Below are 18,334 nucleotides of genomic sequence, written 5' to 3' on the forward strand. Positions count from 1 at the left end.
CACTGTGGACCTGAAGACCACTGAGCCGCACACTCTAACGTGGTCAACTGTTCAGGCGCACGACACTGTGGACCTGAAGACCACCGAGCTGCACGCTCTAACGTGGTCAACTGTTCAGGCGCACGACACTGTGGACCTGAAGACCACCAAGCCGCACACTCTAACGTGCTCAACTGTTCAGGCACATGACGCTGTGGACCTGAAGACCACCGAGCTGCACACTCAAACGTGGTCAACTGTTCAGGTACACAACACTGTGGATGCACTGAAGAACACCGAGCCGCACACTTTAACGTGGTCAACTGTTCAGGCGCACAACACTGTGGATGCACTGAAGAACACCGAGCCGCACACTCAAACGTGGTCAACTGTTCAGGCGCACAACACTGTGGATGCACTGAAGAACACCGAGCCGCACACTCTAATGTGGTCAACTGTTCAGGCGCATGACACCGTAGACACACTGAAGACCACCGAGCCGCACACTCTAACGTGGTCAACTGTTCAGGTGCACAACACTGTGGACACACTGAAGACCACCAAGCCGCACACTCTAGCGTGGTCAACTGTTCAGGCACACAACACTGTGGACACACTGAAGACCACCAAGCCGCACACTCTAACGTGGTCACCTGTTCAGGCACACGACACTGTGGACACACTGAAGACCACCAAGCCGCACAGTGTTATGTGGTCAACTGTTCAGGCACACGACACTGTGGACACACTGAAGACCACCGAGCTGCACACTCTAACATGGTCAACTGTTCAGGTGCATGACACTGTGGATGCACTGAAGACCACCGAGCCGCACAGTGTTATGTGGTCAACTGTTCAGGCGCACAACACTGTGGACACACTGAAGACCACCGAGCTGCACACTCTAACGTGGCCAACTGTTCAGGCGCACAACACCGTGGATGCACTGAAGACCACCGAGCTGCATGCTGTAAGGGGGTCAATTGTTCAGGCACAACAGTAAGTCATCACTGGGACCCTTGCATCCCATACTGAAGCCTGAGGTCACGTCCCACATCCACTCTGACTCCAGCTTCCTGCTATCGTGCCCCCTGTGGGAAGCAGGCGCTGGTTCAGTGCTCGGGACCCCGCTGTTCACGTAGGAGACCTAGATTCAGTTTATGCTCCTGGCTTCAGCCTGGCCCAGCACTGGCTGTTGTGGGCGTTTGAGGAGATGAACCAGCAGATGAAAGATATCTCTCTGTCTCTCTGCCTTCCAAATAAATAAAAATAAACAAAATGACTAACTGTATGTTATGTGAAGTTCACCTGAATTAAACACACACACATGTGCGTGCGTGCACACACACACACACCACAAAAGCAACGCTTCACCAACACCTGGGATGACACACGCCCCAGATTACCACGTTGCTGAGTGAAGAAATGGACGAGCAGTGCACTGCAGAGAAAGGGAGAGGACTAGACTCTGGACCCTGGAGGGACCCTCTGAAAGCTCACCTCAGCCTAAATCCCACCTGAATATTGAGGATATAGCTTTTAAATTCCTTTTAAAATTATTTTTATTTGAGAGATGAAGATAGACATAGGGAGTTCCCATCTGCCGATTCACTTCCCAAACACCCACACCAGCCAGGGCTGCACAAGGCCAAAGCCAGGAGCCAGAAACTCTATCCTGGTTTCCAGTGTGGGCGGCCGCCACCTGCTACTTCCAAAGCTGTACATCAGCAGGAAGCTGGAGTGGAAATTGGACTGGAGCCCAGGCACGCTGATGTGGGGTGCAGATGTCCCAACCCTGGGTCTGAACCACTCCTGGAGGTAGTTTTTAAAAATTCAATCTGACAACAAAGCAAACTCAGCAGATGTACCATCCTGAAGGTGCCTCCACGCTTTAGAGAATGGGCTTTCAAGGGATGATCAACTGATGGTGAAAAAGTCCCTAACGAGGTGGTAAAGAAACCCAAGTGGTTCCCACGCTTCACTGGAGGTGGAGGCAGGGCTATCCCAACCCCTCGCCCGAGACGATGACCTATCCTGGGCCAACCAAGCTCTATGTGTATGACTTTGGAAATTAGTTCTCAAGCGACACTGGCAGGCACACTCTGTGTGACCAGCAGTGGACAAGCCGAGAGCTGAAGTCCCTTCCCTCAGAGCCTGCTATGCTGGAGCCCTCCAAGGGCTGCTTCTCACGCGCAGAGAGCGAGAAAGAACACGGGACTGGCCTGAACAAATAAGTGCAGTCAGCTGCGCAGTAGTGGCCTTGGTGGCGCCAACAGTGTCGCAGAGCACAGACCAGCAGCAAGAAGGGACCTTTCTGCTGGCACGGAGGCCTGAAACCACAGCCAGGATTAGGGTGCGGCATTTTTAAGAGGGTGCAGAGAAAACACAATAATCCGGAGAAGTAACTGTTTGTAAGATGGGTGGGCCCAGTGTCCTGCTGAGTGTGTTGACCACACCCTCCCAGCTGACCACAGGGCCTCTTGGGCCACTGACCGAAGAAAATGACAACGGGATAAGGAAGGCAGTGGTCACTGGAGGTGGAGCCCAGGGCCAGGGTCCACCCATCCAAGGGGACAGTCTGAGGCAGTGAGCCTCCAGGTGGCGGGAAGCCAGGTGCAGGCCTACCTGCCAAGACACGCACGACTTTAAGACCCCCTCCCCTTAACTCCCGAGCAATGGATCAGGCCGTGGTTCACTTCCGGCTCTAGGTATGCACACAGACATAATGTGCTCACCAGAAGAGCCAGCAGAAGGCATTAACTACCCAGAATCGGCTTGTTCTCCCGATGGACCTCATCAGTTAAAACAGTAACAGCGCCAGGTGCAAGTGCCAGCCCCGGTCAGCATTAGAGCTCGCTGAGAGTAACAGGCGAATTACACCCTGAAAAGGCAGAGGTTTTCTAGGTAATTTCTGATTATCAGGAGGGGAATAAGAAATGTGGAAAAAGGGGCGCCGACACTGTGGCACAGTGGGTTAAAACCCTGGCCTGAAGCACCGGCAGCCCATACGGGTGCCGGTTCTAATCCCAGCTGGTCCTCTTCCAAGCCAGCTCTCTGCTATGGCCTGGGAAAGCAGAAGATGGCCCAAGTGCTTGGGCCCCTGCACCGACGTGGGAGACCTGGAAAAAGCTCCTGGCTCCTGGCTTCAGATCGGCACAGCTCCAGCAGTTGTAGCCATCTGGGAAGCGAACTATCAGATGGAAGACCTCTCGCTCTCTCTCTGCCTCTCCTCTCTCTGTGTAACTCTGGCTTTCAAATAAATAAATAAATCTTTAAAAAAAGAAAGAAAGAAATGTGGAGAAGGGTCTTTTTAGCAGGGTGATTTTACTCGGAGGAAACAGCCCACGAACAAAGGGACGAGAGGGACGGGATCAGGGCTCGTCACTCCCAGTCAAGAAGAAGGGGCTCAGGCCAAAAGCTGGGCCTCTGTGAGGGCACAGGCCTCAGCCCCAGGGCAGCACGTGGCCTGAGACGACAAGCAAGACACCGGAGGACTGCGGGACACGGTTCCCAGATCTCGGACTTCTCGCCCTGGGTGGCACTTGAAGAGACCAGGGAACTTCCCCTGCACAGCTGAGCACAGGCCTGGCCCTCGGCCTGCGAAGCTGCCCCTCCAAAGCCTGCAGCTCTGCTCCTCCTCCGCATCAGCTTCCCACCCGGCGCCCTCACCCCTACAGAGGCTCTGCCTCCATAGCCCTCGCAGCTCCCGCACCCACGGCTCCACCGCGTTTTCTTCCGTGTCCCGGAGGCCTCATTCACTTCCATAAGCTCGTGTCCTTATTCACCTGCGTGCTTGCTGTCTGTAGTCTCCACTAGGGCTTAGCCTGGTGACCAGGAATCACCCCTAAGCCACGTATTTCTTGCTGTATTCTGAGAACCTACGACAGTGCCTGGCAGACAGTAGGCACTCAAGTGCCATCCGACACAGTGAACTGAGGCCCAGAAGTGCTGAGGCACTGGCCCAAGACCACAGAGCTCCCTGGCAGCAGAGCTGGCACTCAGACTGGGAGCCTGGACGGTCAACAGGTTCAGCCTCAGGCTCACGAAGAGCCCTGACCTTGGGCCTCTCCCCAGCGCCGGGATTCACCCAAATGCTGATGAACTTGGAGTCGCACAAAGATGGCAGTGAGGATGTACGTTAGCATAGTCGAGTCTTGAAACTGAGGAAAAGTTCAATATTCAATATTGAAGCTTTTCCAAAACACAATTATTACACCTCCAAAAGACAGTTTGGATATGTTCCTGTTTCATAAATGACATAAGCAAGCTGGAAAATCTTACCAAGCCAAAAGACAAGGCAGAGTGTGGCCAACACCCGTGAGCAGAGTCTCATTAATGAAATATAGTGGCACAGAAAACACTACAACTCTCCTTCACAGCAAAACCGCGGTAACTAAGCCAGAGCTCATCTGTGCTGCTTAGCGAAATAAATAATTACCCCATGCCCTTGAGGCCAACGGCTAATCTGAGCACTGGGCTAATCCTCGTGCAGCCTGGTCCGGAAATCAATTGCAGCACTCACGCTCAGGGCACCTGAGCAACACACCGCAGCTGCAGGGCGGCACCCACACTGCCTGGGCGCCTCCGGCCACACCATGAGGGCGCGGCGGATGCGGGCACAGCCTGGCCTTAATAGTGAGGAGCAGAGCGGCCCCCTCGGCCCTCGCTGGCCCTCACTCGGTCTGCAGACACAAGGGTGACCCTGTCCCCGACCCCAGGAAGCTCACAAGTCCACGGGCAACATTTGCTCAGAAGCAAGGAATCAGCGTGAGGTAGTAGTCTGCGTCAGCGAGGGCCCACGATGGACAGAAGCCATCAAACGCTCGAACCATGTGAAGGCACACACGGGAAAGCCGTGGCTGCCTCCTTCCCACCCCCAGCCCAGAGCTAAAGAGGAAGAGGCCTGGCAACATGTGGACGTCGGACATCTGGAAGAGTCCGAGAAACACCACCCCACGTCCTGTCGCTCCTGTCTCCCACCTGCCAAGTCTGATCCCTCTGATCCTGCTCCTCCCGGGGCGGGTGGTGACCACTGGGCCAAGAGGAGGGGGAGTCGCAGGACAATGCTGAGCGGTGATGGGAGTTTCCCGGGTTAGTGCTCCTCCACATGCGCAGCCACGGATCTCCCTCAGGGTCCTGGGGATCCCAGTCTCAAGCAGAGAGGACGCAGCATAAAGAAAATGTGACTTTAGAGGTCAAGAACTCAGGCCGGCACCACGGCTCACTAGGCTAATCCTCCGCCTGCAGCGCCGGCACACCGGGTTCTAGTCCCGGTTGGGGTGCTGGTTCTGTCCCGGTTGCCCCTCTTCCAGGCCAGCTCTCTGCTGTGGCCCGGGAAGGCAGCGGAGAATGGCCCAAGTGCTTGGGCCCTGCACCCCATGGGAGACCAGGAGAAGCACCTGGCTCCTGGCTTCAGATCAGCTCAGAGCCGGCTGTAGCAGCCATTTGGGGGGTGAACCAATGGAAAGAAGACCTTTCTCTCTGTCTCTCTCTCTCTCACACTGTCTAACTCTGCCTGTCAAAAAAAAAAAAAAAAAAAAAAAAAAAAAAGAGAGAGAGATCAAGAACACAAAGGAGGCCAGCACCGAGGCTCACTAGGCTAATCCTCTGCCTGCGGCGCCAGCACACCGGGTTCTAGTCCCAGTTGGGGCACCGGATTCTGTCCTGGTCGCTCCTCTTCCAGGCCAGCTCTCTGCTGTGGCCCGGGAGGGCAGTGGAGGATGGCCCAGGTCCTTGGGCCCTGCACCCACATGGGAAACCAGGAGGAAACACCCGGCTCCTGGCTTCAAATCGGCACGGTGCACCGGCTACAGCGCACCAGCCGCGGCAGCCATTGCGGGGTGAACCAATGGAAAAGGAAGACCTCTCTCTCTCACTGTCCACTCTGCCTGTCAAAAAAAAAAAAAACCACAAAGGAGGAATCCACCACCTGGAGGAGCCCTTAGCGGGGAGATGGCGGATGCTGGAGTGCACAGCACATGCCACTCACACATCCCATGCCCCCACACGTCCTGCACCACCCACACGTCCCACGCCACCCACACGTCCTGCCCCCACACATCCCAGGCCCCCACACGTCCTGTGCCCCCACACGTCCCAGGCCCCCACACGTCCTGCATCACCCACACTTCCTGTGCCCCCACACGTCCTGTGCCCCCACACGTCCCAGGCCCCCACACGTCCTGTGCCCCCACACGTCCCAGGCCCCCACACATCCTGTGCCCCCACATGTCCCACGCCCCCACACGTCCCCCACCACCCACACGTCCTGTGCCCCCACCCGTCCTGTGCCCCCACATGTCCCACGCCCCCACATGTCCCATGCCCCCACACGTCCTGTGCCCCCACGCGTCTCAGGCCCCCACATGTCCTGTGCCCCCACACGTCCCAGGCCCCCACACATCCTGTACCCCCACATGTCCCACGCCCCCACACGTCCTGTGCCACCCACTCCTGTGCTGAGAATGGAGCACGGAGCAGCTCTGACACCAAGAACCCCAGCCCACTCTCCAGGGAGGGTCAGCGGGTGGAGGACGATGGACGCTGCGTGCTGACACCTGTTCGCCTCCAAAGTAGGAGCTGAGCACAGCAGTCCGAAGAGGCCTGCAGCTTTACCTAGAAGCAGGTCGACTGCTTCCAGCGCACCTAATCCCCGGACGTGAAGTCCTCTCCTGCAGGTTCCGCGGCAGCTGCAGGGCTGGAACACAGCGCAGCAGCCTCATCAGGACCTCAGTTCCCGGTGGGGGGGGTGGGGACACTGCTCTCGGCCCCCACTCTCCATCCCGCGGCCGAGCTCCTGGGCTCCTGAGCGCGTGCCCCCGGGGCCCTGGGCAAGAGGCGTGGCACATGACTCAACCAAAAACACACCCACGGCAGGGGCTGAAGGCCCCAGTCAGAAGTTTCCAGGTGGTCGGCTCTGTGAGACTCAAATTTCACTGGTGGTAATCACCCTCGAAAGTTCCCGGGAACACTCTTACGAGGAGGTCTTCGTAGAGATGTAATCCTGCTGTCATCATCCACTCTGGGCTCTGCAAGCACCTGGAGGCGTTGTAGTTACCTGCACTCTCCTTTACTGACTCTTTAGTTTAAATAGGCACCTGGGGTTGGGCCACTCTCTGCTCCATCTGGGTAGCTGCTGCTGCCGCTGCCTCTTCAGGTTCACTCACCCGCTCTGCAGTGGCTGCTCTGCTGTGAATTCCACCCAGTGTACTTTTCACATTTAAAAATCCAACCCAGATCTTTTTCTAATTCATTTATTTGAAAGTCAGAGTTATGGGGCCAGTGATTGTGGTGCATCAGGTTAAGCCACCACCTGCAGCGTTGGCATCCCATGTGGGTGCAGGTTCGAGTCCTGGCTGCTCCACTTCCAATCCAGCTCCTGGGAAAGCAGCCGAAGATGGTTCAAGTGCTCAGGCCCCTGCACCCATGTGGGAGACCCAGAAGAAGCTCCTGGCTCCTGGCATCGAACTGGCACAGCCCTGACTGTTGCAGCCATTTGGGGAGTAAACCAGTGGATGAAAGACTCCTCTCTCTGTCTCTGCCCATCTCTCTCTCTCTAACTCTGCCTTTCAAAATAAACAAAATATTTAAAAAGAAAGAGCTACAGAGAGAGGGGGAGAGAGAGAGGAAGGAGAGAGAGAGAGCATGATCTTCCATTTGCTGGTTCACTCCCCAGATGGCTGCAACCAGGGTTTTCATCTGGGTCTCCCAAGTGGGTGCAGGGGCCCAAGCACTTGGGCCATCCTCACTGCGTTCCCAGGCCTTTAGCAGGGAGCTGGACCAGAGGTGGAGCATGCAGGACACAAACCAGTGCCCCTGTGGTATGCTGGCATTGCAGATGGCAGCTTGACCGTTGCACCATGACCCCGGCCGTTTTTATTTATTTGAACAAGGAGATGAATCTGTTTGATCAGTCTCACAGCTACTCCCTTTGTTCTAAGAGCAGGCGACCCGTGGCTTCAGAGGTTCAGAAGAAGTTGGCATCACCTACAGGTCCGAAGCCATCACATGACCCAGTCAGGCCAATCTGAACTTTCCACTCCATTGGTCATGGGACTGGCTCAGAGACAGGCACATGACTCACTCTGGGCCAATGAGATCCAAGCTGAGACTTCTGCCGGATTCACTGGGAAAGACTCTGACTGCAAACTGACAGGTTGAAGCTCACAGCCATCGTGTCACTGCAGTGGGGAGCAGCAACGCAACACAGAACTGGAGGACAGAGAGGCCGCCCCTGGTGCTGCGTGCCACCTAGACCCAGCTACACCTGAAGCCAGCGCACCTCTCCATAGCTCACTTTCCCACGTGGGAGCTTATTTGTTTGCTTTGGGAATTAGGCCATTTGAGTTGAGTTTCTGTGGCTTAAAAAGAGCCCTGAAGTGAGGCTGGAGGCCATGAGATAAGTGTCTTCTGGTCACCCCACTTCAGGCATGCAACAAGGACAAAGTGGATTCAGAGCCCAGGGAGGGGACTTCTTCAGAAGAGGCTGGAGATAGGCTGGGGCCTGAGGGGCGGGTGAGATTCTCATCTGCAGGACCCACCCAGCTGAGCTGAGGCCAAGGCAGAGATCAGGGGCCCTGAGTGCAGACCCCGCCCCAGCTCTCACCTCCACCCCTGTGAGACCCCAAACCAGCAGAACTAAGTTGGGAAACAAGAGTTGGAAAGAAAATCTCAAGCCAAGCGGAATCAGGAGGCAGGAGCCCGTCTCACAGGAGAAATGCACGGATCTGAGGGAGAAGGTGGGGAGGGAGGAGCCTGCACACACCTCCTGGCCACGCCTCTGTCGCGGGGCTTCTGCACTCACTGGGCCTGCTGCTTACTGACAGCGTTGCTGTAGCAGGAGAAGTAAACCCCCCCCCCCCCCGAGTCACAAGCTGGGCAGGAGGGCGTGGGGTAAAAAGGCAGAGCTGCCCAGGCCACGCCCGCCTGCCTCTGCCTCGGGGAGGGGCTCGTCCTGACGCAGGTGGCGGCTGTCTCCAGGGACGGCTTCAGAGAGGGGCGTCCAGCCCAAAGAGAGCGAGGTTTTCAACGGAACTTGGAACATTTGTACTTTGCTCCAGAAACCACACATACAGCTCTAGAACCTCAGACCTCAGGTTGGCGGCTCCACAGGTGTTCCTACTGCCCCCGCCGTGTGCCAGCTCTGAGGGCACAAAGCCGGGCCGGGGGAGCCGTGAGCCGGTGAAGTGGGGGCGGGGGTGGGGAGACCCTGGCCTGGCAGGGAGAGCACGGGGATACAAGTGACTTCCAGGGAGGCGTCAACTGGGCAGACTGCAGAGTAAGTGAGAATCAGAGGGCTGGCACTGTGATGCAGCAAAGCCACCGGTTCCAGTTCCAGCTGCTCCACTTCGGGTCCAGGAAAGCAACGGACAATGGCCCATGTGCTCGAGACTCTGACCCACATGAGGGACCTGGATGAAGCTCCTGGCTTCAGATCGGCCCAGCTCCGGCCATTGTGGCCATTTGCAACCCACACTTCCCTTGGCCAGAAACCAACTCAGGGCACTGGAGGAGCAACGGGGTGGTGGCTGAACCACCCAGATGATGCCACACACCTCTCTCTACTTCCTCAGAATTCCTAGCCCTTCAAAATAACCCACCCAGGAGACCCACAAGGGACTTTCAGACACATGAAAGTCCATGGAAAATGTCCTTTAAAAACTACACACAGGCCGGCGCCGCTACTCAATAGGCTAATCCTCCGCCTGCAGCAACGGCACACCGGGTTCTAGTCCCGGTTGGGGCGCCGGATTCTGTCCCGGTTGCCACTCTTCCAGGCCAGCTCTCTGCTGTGGCCCGGGAGTGCAGTGGAGGATGGCCCAAGTGCTCGGGCCCTGCACCCCATGGGAGACCAGGAGAAGCACCTGGCTCCTGCCTTGGATCAGCGCGGTGCGCCGGCCGCGGCGGCCATTGGGGGGTGAACCAATGGTAAAGGAAGACCTTTCTCTCTGTCTCTCTCTCTCTGTCCACTCTGCTTGTCAAAAAAAAAAAAAAATACACACAGATACCAAAGTTTTCTGTGCTGAAATAAAGTTAGCTTTCTACTTTCCAGTCCACTTGTCCACATCTTCTGAAGTGTGGAGGTGACCCAGCCCAGTGACCTTTCACAGAAACTCTAAGTGAAAAAAGAACCAGGTGCGCCCCTCTGAAAACGAGCCCACAAGCCCTTCCTGGATCTGTGTTTCTTCTCCCTCAAGCTCCAGGCACCAACACGTCCTTGCACGTCTCCCGCGGCCCCTTTAGGAGCCCCTGTGCGCCTTCCTGGGCCGGGCACTCGCTCTGAGCAGATTTGCTTCCACTGCCAGGCGCAGCTGTGCTGCCCACGGGCACATTCCCAGTCCACTCTTCTCCTTGCCTTTGAACTCAGCCCGTTCCCAAGGTGGCCTTCGCCACTGCTCAGCCCCCTCCTCCCCTTCCCCTGCTCCCCACCTCCCCCCGCAGCCAGGCCTTTACTCTCTCCCTCCACCTCCCAGTTTTCTTCTGCCCCCACCACATTCTCCTCCTCCTCCCCACCCCTGCCTGAACCATGCAACGGCCCCCGCCCCCCCAATTAGGAATCACTCCAGAACACCCTGGAACCATCAATGGCTGTTTGTTGCCTCCTATTAAACTCAAACCCCTTATTCCCTTTCATGCACACAGCACCTCCTGTTCAGATGGCTCGAGGGCCTTGGATGGTGAGGTGTATTCTAAGCTGTTAATGAGCCCAATTCAGTGCAGGCTCACTTAAGTCCTACATTGACAGTTCTCCTGTTAGCCTCAGAGGGAGGGGAGAGTGGTGGGTCGCATTTCACTCCTCTCCCAGAGACATTTTGCTTCTCAACCCCAGAGATAGTTGACTGTTTCCATCACGATGGAAAATAAGCACCGGAGGAGACAACGTACTACTCCTTACAGAGGAAACAGCAGGGCAACTCGGACAGGACTCAAACGCACAACACGCACAGCTGAGAAGTTCAGCAAGATCACCAGGACGGGACGGCGTCTGTCTCCTCACGAGCTGCATTTATACATGTGTCCCCAAGAGAAACACGCAGATTTCCGGATGGCAGAACCACGTTCTGCTCTCAGCACTAACCAAGAGAGCTGCCTGCTCTCACGGCTCTGTCTCTGCACACGCCCGCAGGAAAGACATTTGACTGCTGAGCGGGGCACGCAGGCAGCTGGCACTCGGCTTCCATTCGAGAGACTGCTCATCCCCATCGCCTTCACACACAACGCATGTGCAGAAGAATCAGCGGTGTCACGCACACGCGTGCGCGCACACACACACACACACACACATAGGTCTGGGGCCGGCAGGCCCCTCCCTTTCCCATCTTCCTGTGCAGTGGCTGCCAGGCGTCGGCTCGCAGTGGAAAACTCAGCCAGAGGAAAGGGACAAAGGACCCAGGGTGGGCGGCGTCCTCACTTCACACCTGTTATTTTATTTCAGACTCCAGGCCAAAGACAGGGGCCAGCGATTTTTAACTGTGACGCAGCCATCAGGATCACATTGCTGACTGCTTCTCCCCCATCACTGGGCACCGTCGACAGAGGCGGGTCTGAGCCGGAGCCCAGGGTCTGGGTTCCAGGGCCCACGAGAAAGCGCCATTCAGCTCTCAGCGCCATGTGCAGACGCTGAACAACAGCACATTCAGCAAGGACAAGCGCTGTCCTCTGTCGCGTCTGGCTCTGTTCCTGGGGCAGGGGATTAGGACAAGCTGCCCAAGCAGTGATTAACAAGGCAGGGACAATCCAGCAGGGCGCCGTGATTGGCCGTGGCACGGTGACAAGCAGCGTGGGCCGGCACACACCAGGCTGGGAATCCCTCACTGCCCGGGGCAGGGCTTAGTGGCGGGTGTGTGTGCGGAACTTCCCAGGCCAGAGCACGGATGGAGAAGCTTCCTGGAGTGACTGCACTGTCTTTCCTTCAGGAAGCGTCCTGAACAGACAGAGGCACAGGCGCCCGCTGGGAAATACCTAGGCTGGAAAAGTCTCCCGACGGCTGGGGAGGGGCCTCTGTCTTCAATGTGCCTGGCTTTCAACCATCTACTTTCAGATCAGAGGTCTTGGCACTGATACAGACGTTTTCGAAGACCGAACTGCCCCTCGATAGTGTGGTAAAAGCAACTGTCTGGAAGAGGACGCAGACAACGCGGAATACTCGCGGCAGAGCCGAGGAAGCTGAAGCCAGAGAGACAAACAACACACACACAACAAGCAGAGCTGCTGCCGAGGGCCCGGTCCCCTCTGCTGATGCGCTGACACTTCTCATCTTGAGAGGAAAAACAACTGGAAGGAAGAGGGAGAGAGATGACAGAAAAGGCAGCTCCTCTGACAGTTTACAAAAAGGTCAGCAAATGCTCTCACTTAAAATTCACACCGTGAAATCTGGAAGTAAAATAAGCAACAAAAGCATAAACTACGCGAGTGAATGGAAAAACCCGAGAGTTGGATGGTGTCGGTGTGGACAGACACTTGGCCAGCAGTCACGCACTGCTGGGCTTGCGCTGGTGGGGACGCCACGGGGCAGGTGGGTGGCACAGCCCACTACACGCACAGCCCACTGCACACACAGCCAAGAGGAAGGCCATCACTCTGTGGCCTGTCTCTGATCAAAACGCTGTCACACGGCACATGATCGTATGCATGCACACACACACACACACACGTGTCACTGAAATACAAGTAAACAGGATTATTTTTAGTAAACAGCCAAAGATTTATATGACCTAAGGAGAAACCAGAGTATACGCAGGATTATTTTCCAACACTGTCAGCCATGGCTTGAGACTCCAGTGTAAGAGATGAAAGGCAAAGTCACAGCAAGCAAGATGGACAATGTGCCCACCACAAACTTTCAGACGTAAGAAGGCAAGGGGCAAACAGGAGCGTCGCTGGGTCCGTAAATGGAGAAGCAACCAAGCAGCTTCTTCTGGGGCTGTGGTGATCTGTGACCTGCGTCCAGTACCCAGAGACGAAATCACTCACGTCCAAGAGCGGGTAGACGCAGACACCGTTAGCCCGGCGCGACTGAAGACAAAGTGAACGCCATCAAGGCAGGAACGGCTACGTGACTCAGCCCTCACGGATCTGCTTACGGAAGGCTTCATCGCAGTTAACAGAATCAAGCGGAAACCTCTTGCTCCCAGAGATGACAATCGCAGGAATCCCAACGCACACTCTGGCTAAGGACAACAGGAAAAACTGGCCAACATCAGACAAGCCCCTGAAGCGGCCAAGAAGTGCTTTCAACGGGAAACAGCAGAGGCCAGAACCCAGGGGCCGCAGCGGCCCCGGAGACAGAGCGGGCGGCTGCTAGCTCTTCCTGCTTTCTGATCTAAACGTCGTGCTGCACCGGCTCTCGTTCAGCCCGCCTCGACGGGGAGTCAGCGGCTTCTCTCGTCCTCTCTCCTCGGTTTTGGAAGGAACGGCTATGAAAGGGCAAGATCTGGCTGGAGCGTGTCCTCACAGCCACCACGATGCCAGAGGTTCTTAGCCATGTTACTGGACAGAGCAAAAAATGCAAACATATGTACATCCCATACACAAACATACAGATCCACATACATATGTACACGTATATACATACACACAAATCTACATACATGCATACTTGTTTATATGCATAAACAAGTTGTATACATACTTAAACATACATGTGAGTGTGCATACATGTGCACACAACCCACATAAACATACATACATATGTGCATGAATACACAAGCACGTCTGTGTGCTTAACATGCATGCATGTGTGTGAATATACAAGCACAGCTACACATACTTAAACATAGATGCAGGAATGTACATGCACAAAGAAGTCCACACACATGTGTGCTTAAACATACAAACCTATACATGTGTGCATGAACACAGACAACCGTACACGTTAGAACTTATGAGTTCACAGCACCACCTCCAATCAGGAGCCAACGCCACAGATTCTTCCACATCTCAGACTGGAGCTGCCCCTTCTTCAGCTGGCCTCTGCACCAACACTGGCTCATTCGCTCGCTCTTGAAAACTACAAAGCTGCTTCATAAGGTTCTGCCCATACCAGCAAATAAAAGAAACTTCCCAGAGTTCACAATTTGTAATTCTCTCCTGCCATATCATCTGACTCGAGACACTGGGAAAAAAATGAGTAAATTGAACCTAAATTCAAAGTAAGCAGAAAGGAGGAATCAGAAAAAACTAAAGTAAATGAAACAGAAAACAGACAGAGAAAAGCAGTAAGGCCAAAAGCTAAATACTGAAAAACATTCGGAAAAAAATGGTAGCTCTGTAGCCAGACAAATCCAGAATCAAACAAAGCAGACACAAATCATGGGTATCAGGAATAAAACAGTGGGCATTGCTACAGATCCTGTAGACGTTAAAGGAACAGTAAGAGAATATTATAAGCAATTTTACAAAAATGAATTCAACAATTTAAATTAAATGAACAAACTCCTTGAAAGATACTCCAAGAGCCGCTGCTGTGGTGTAGCAGGGAAAGCCACTGCCTGCAGTGCCGGCATTCCATCTGGGCACTGGTTCAAAACCTGGCTGCTCCACTTCCAATCCAGCTCCCTGCTGTGGCCTGGGAAAGCAGTGGAAGATGGCCCAAGTGCTTGGGCCCCTGCACCCATATGGGAGACCCAGAAGAAGCTCCTGGCTCCTGGCTTCGGATAGACCCAGCTCCGGCCATTGCAGCCATTTGGGGAGTGAACCAGCAGATGGAAGACCTCTCTCTCTCTCTTTCTCTCTCTCTCTCTCTCTCTGCCTCTGCTTCTCTGTCACTCTGCCTTTCATAAGTAAATAAATCTTTAACAACAACAAAAAAAGACACTCCAACAAAGTTCACACAAGAGGAAACACAAGAGGAAACCTGACTTTTCCCTTCATCTATTAATAAAGTTCAATTTATAGTTTAAAATATTCCCACTAAGAAAGCTCCATGAAAATTCTACTAAATATTTAGGGAATATTTTCAATTTATAAGTGAGATCTGTAAAGTCACAAAAGACAAAGTCAATATAAAAACCAATTGTATTTCTCAGTGAGCAATTACAAATTTTTCTAGGAAGAAGAAAACATACTACTTCTGAATTCATTTTATAGGAAAAATATCACTGCACCCCATGTTTATTGCAGCTCAATTTACAATAGCTAAGACATGGAATCAACCCAAATGCCCGTCAGCTGAAGACTGGATAAATTATGGGTGATGTACACTGAGGAATACTCACAGTGGTTAAAAAAAAAAACAAATCCAGTCACTCACAACAAAATGGATGAAACTGGAAAACATCAGACTTAGTGAAATAAGCCAGTCCCAAAAGGACAAATACCACGTTCTCCCTAACCTTGGTAACTAATAGAGCACCTAAGAGGTAATCTATAGAAGTGACCTTGACACATTGAGAAGCAGTGACTTTGAACAGCCCTTGTCTTGACTGTTGAGGAACAGTTTTCTTTTTCTTTCATACTATTTATTGAACTCTTTACTTAGTATAGAGTTAATCATATGTGTATAATGTTAATTGAAAATAGATCTTAGTAAAAAATAAGGAATAGGAGAGGAAGGAGGAAGAATGGTGGGAGTGTGGATGGGAGGCAGGTAGGGTGGGAAGAATCACTATGCTCCTGAAGTGGTATTTATGAAATGCATGAAGTTTGTATATCTTCAATAAAAGGTTTCTGGGGGAGAGGGAGGAGGAATTAGAACTAAGATTTGTAAAGTCACAAAAGACAACATCAATATAAAAAATTAACTATTTCTAAGTGAACATTTATAAATGGAAAGTTTTAAAACAATATAATTGGGGCCAGTGCAGTGGTGTAGTAGGTAAAGCTGCTGCCTGCAATGCCGGCATCCTGTATGGGTGCTAATTCAAGACTTGACTGCTCCACTTCCAATCCAGCTCCCTGCTGTGGCCTGGGAAAGCACTGGAAGATGGCCCAAGTCCTTGGGCTCGTGCACCTGCATGGGAGACCCAGAAGAAGCTCCTGGCTCCTGGCTTCAGATCGGCACAGCTCTGGCTGTTGCAGCCAATTAGGAAGTGAACCAGTGGATGGAAGACCTCTCTTTCTCACTCTCTGCCTCTCTTCTCTCTTTGTAACTCTGACTTTCAAATAAATAAATAGGTATTTTAAAAATACAATTGACAATAGCATCAAAAACCAGGAAATACTTAGGGATAATTTCAACAAAATATCTGTAAGATATGCACCCTGGAAACCACAAAACATTGGCCAGCAAATTTTAAAGGATCTAAAGTAACTGATAGCATCAATAGCATATTCATAGATTATGAAAGTCTGTATTATTAAGGTGAACAGTAACTTTCCTCCAAATGGATCAAGAGGGTCAATATAACTTCTGTCAAAGTCCCAGCAGGCTTTACTGTAGACACTGACAAACGGACTCCAAGACTTATATGGCAAAGCCATTCTGAAATAGAGGATGACAGCAGAAGCTCTTAAACCGCCAGGTTTCAAGATGCTCTGGACAGTGCAGACAGCCAGACACACCAGGCAAAGTCGACAGTGCAGAAGCCGACTTGGAGGTGCAGTCCGCTGGATTTCAACAGAGGTGCCGAGGTGGCTCAGTGGAAAAGAAACATCACTGTTTTCAGCGAATGGTGCTGACAGTTGGCAGAAAGAGAAAGAGTGACAGTAAATAAGAGAGGGAACTGGGAGAAGGGAGGAAGAACAAACGAGAAAAAGGGAAAGAAGAGAGCCTGGACCCTGCGCCTGACCCAGATTAACTCAAGTGACTGCCAGGCCTGCACATCACAGCTAACTACAAAGTAAAAACCCGGCACGGAATCCTTGTGACCACAAGGAGGGGAAAGTCTGCGGCACAAAAGTTATAAGCCATAAAATTAAAAGTTGATAAGCAGTACTTTGTTAAAATTTAAAACTTTTGCTCACGCAAGATGCAGTAAGAAAAGGTAAATGAAGCATAGAGTAGGAAAAATGCTTGCAAACATGTATTTGATAAAGAGCTGGTATCTAGAATACAAAAATGCTACAACTTAAAAATTAGGAACAACCTGATTTTTTCAAAAGGGAAAAGGATTTGAACAGACATTTTCCAAAGAATACTTACGAACTCCAAATAGCACAAGAAAATATGCTCAAAATATTTAGCTATTATGTAAATGTAAAGAAAACATACAGGCTCATTAGCATGGCTAAAATTAAAGACTGAAAATATCAAATGTTGACAAGGCTGAGGAACGCTGAAACTCTCAGATATTACTGTAGGAAGCAAAGAATGACACAACTGCTTTGAAAAACTATTTGGCAGTTGCTTATAGAGTTAAATGACTGTATCACGACCCAGAAACCCACTCCTAGGATTTATCAAATGAAATATAAGTACACACAAATGTTGCATTTGAATATTCATAGTTTTTTCATAAGGGCTTGCAACTGGAAATAACCTAGATGTCCGTATGCAGATGAACAGAAAAGACACTGGATCCAAACCGTGTCGTAGAACTGGGCTCCGGCACGATGGAATACTTATACACCCAATGGCATGGATAAGTATCAAAGAATTATTTCTACAAAACATGCCAGACCCATCTCTTCTTCTATTTAAGCTCTAGAAAGACGAATCGAATCTATGACCAGAGGAGCGGTGTCTGGGAGCAGGGGCAGGGAAGACGGCTGGGGTGAAACAGGCGAGAGAGGGCACAGCAGCCTCCTGCAGGGGGCCGTGCCGCGGTCCAGCTGTCAGAACTCGTCGAGATGCACACCTTCAGAACTGATGTGTTTTACTGTATACAACTTGTACCTCAATTTTTTTTTTATTTTTATAAAAGCAGTCAAAGAAAGATTTCCTTGAAAGTGAAAGCAGTTAGACTGACAGTAACTTCTCAGCAGAAACAATGTGAGCAGAAGACAATGTGACACAGACTCGAAGGACTGACGGGAAATAACTGCCAACTGGGAGGTCTCTAACCAGAGAAAATACGCTTCTAGAACAAAGGCTGAACGAGGCATTTCCAGACAAACTAGAACTAGCACCACTTACTTGAGGCAGCCACTACTGAGTGAAATACACGGAGGCAGAAGAAAAGTGAGCCGAGATGGAAGTCGAGAGGGGCAGGGAGGAAAACGGGGCAGATGGAAGTGGCAAACACGTGTGTGACCCACGTGGACACTGACGAACAACACTATCAGCAGCAGAGAAACAGCGTTATTCTACACAGCTACAACCATGTGCAACTAGGGAGCCTGATAAATGGAACTGAGGTATTATAAAGAATCTTCTAGAAATATGACAAGGTTATCAACTACTACACTTTGACCAACAAATGTGGCATGTTGAATTCTCTTGGGTAGCCACTAAAACAATAATCACACAACATATAAC

The 18,334-nt window shown here is 52.2% G+C and overlaps 1 protein-coding gene across 4 annotated transcripts in view; it reads right to left on the reverse strand.

Annotated features, from left to right (window-relative positions):
* LOC103345010 (transmembrane protein 132B) overlaps positions 1–18,334 on the reverse strand; it is a 365,066-nt gene that overhangs the window by 145,595 nt on the left and 201,137 nt on the right. The window lies entirely within an intron of this gene.

This window comes from Oryctolagus cuniculus, chromosome 21 (assembly GCF_964237555.1).
Source record: "Oryctolagus cuniculus chromosome 21, mOryCun1.1, whole genome shotgun sequence".
Taxonomy (NCBI): domain Eukaryota; kingdom Metazoa; phylum Chordata; class Mammalia; order Lagomorpha; family Leporidae; genus Oryctolagus; species Oryctolagus cuniculus.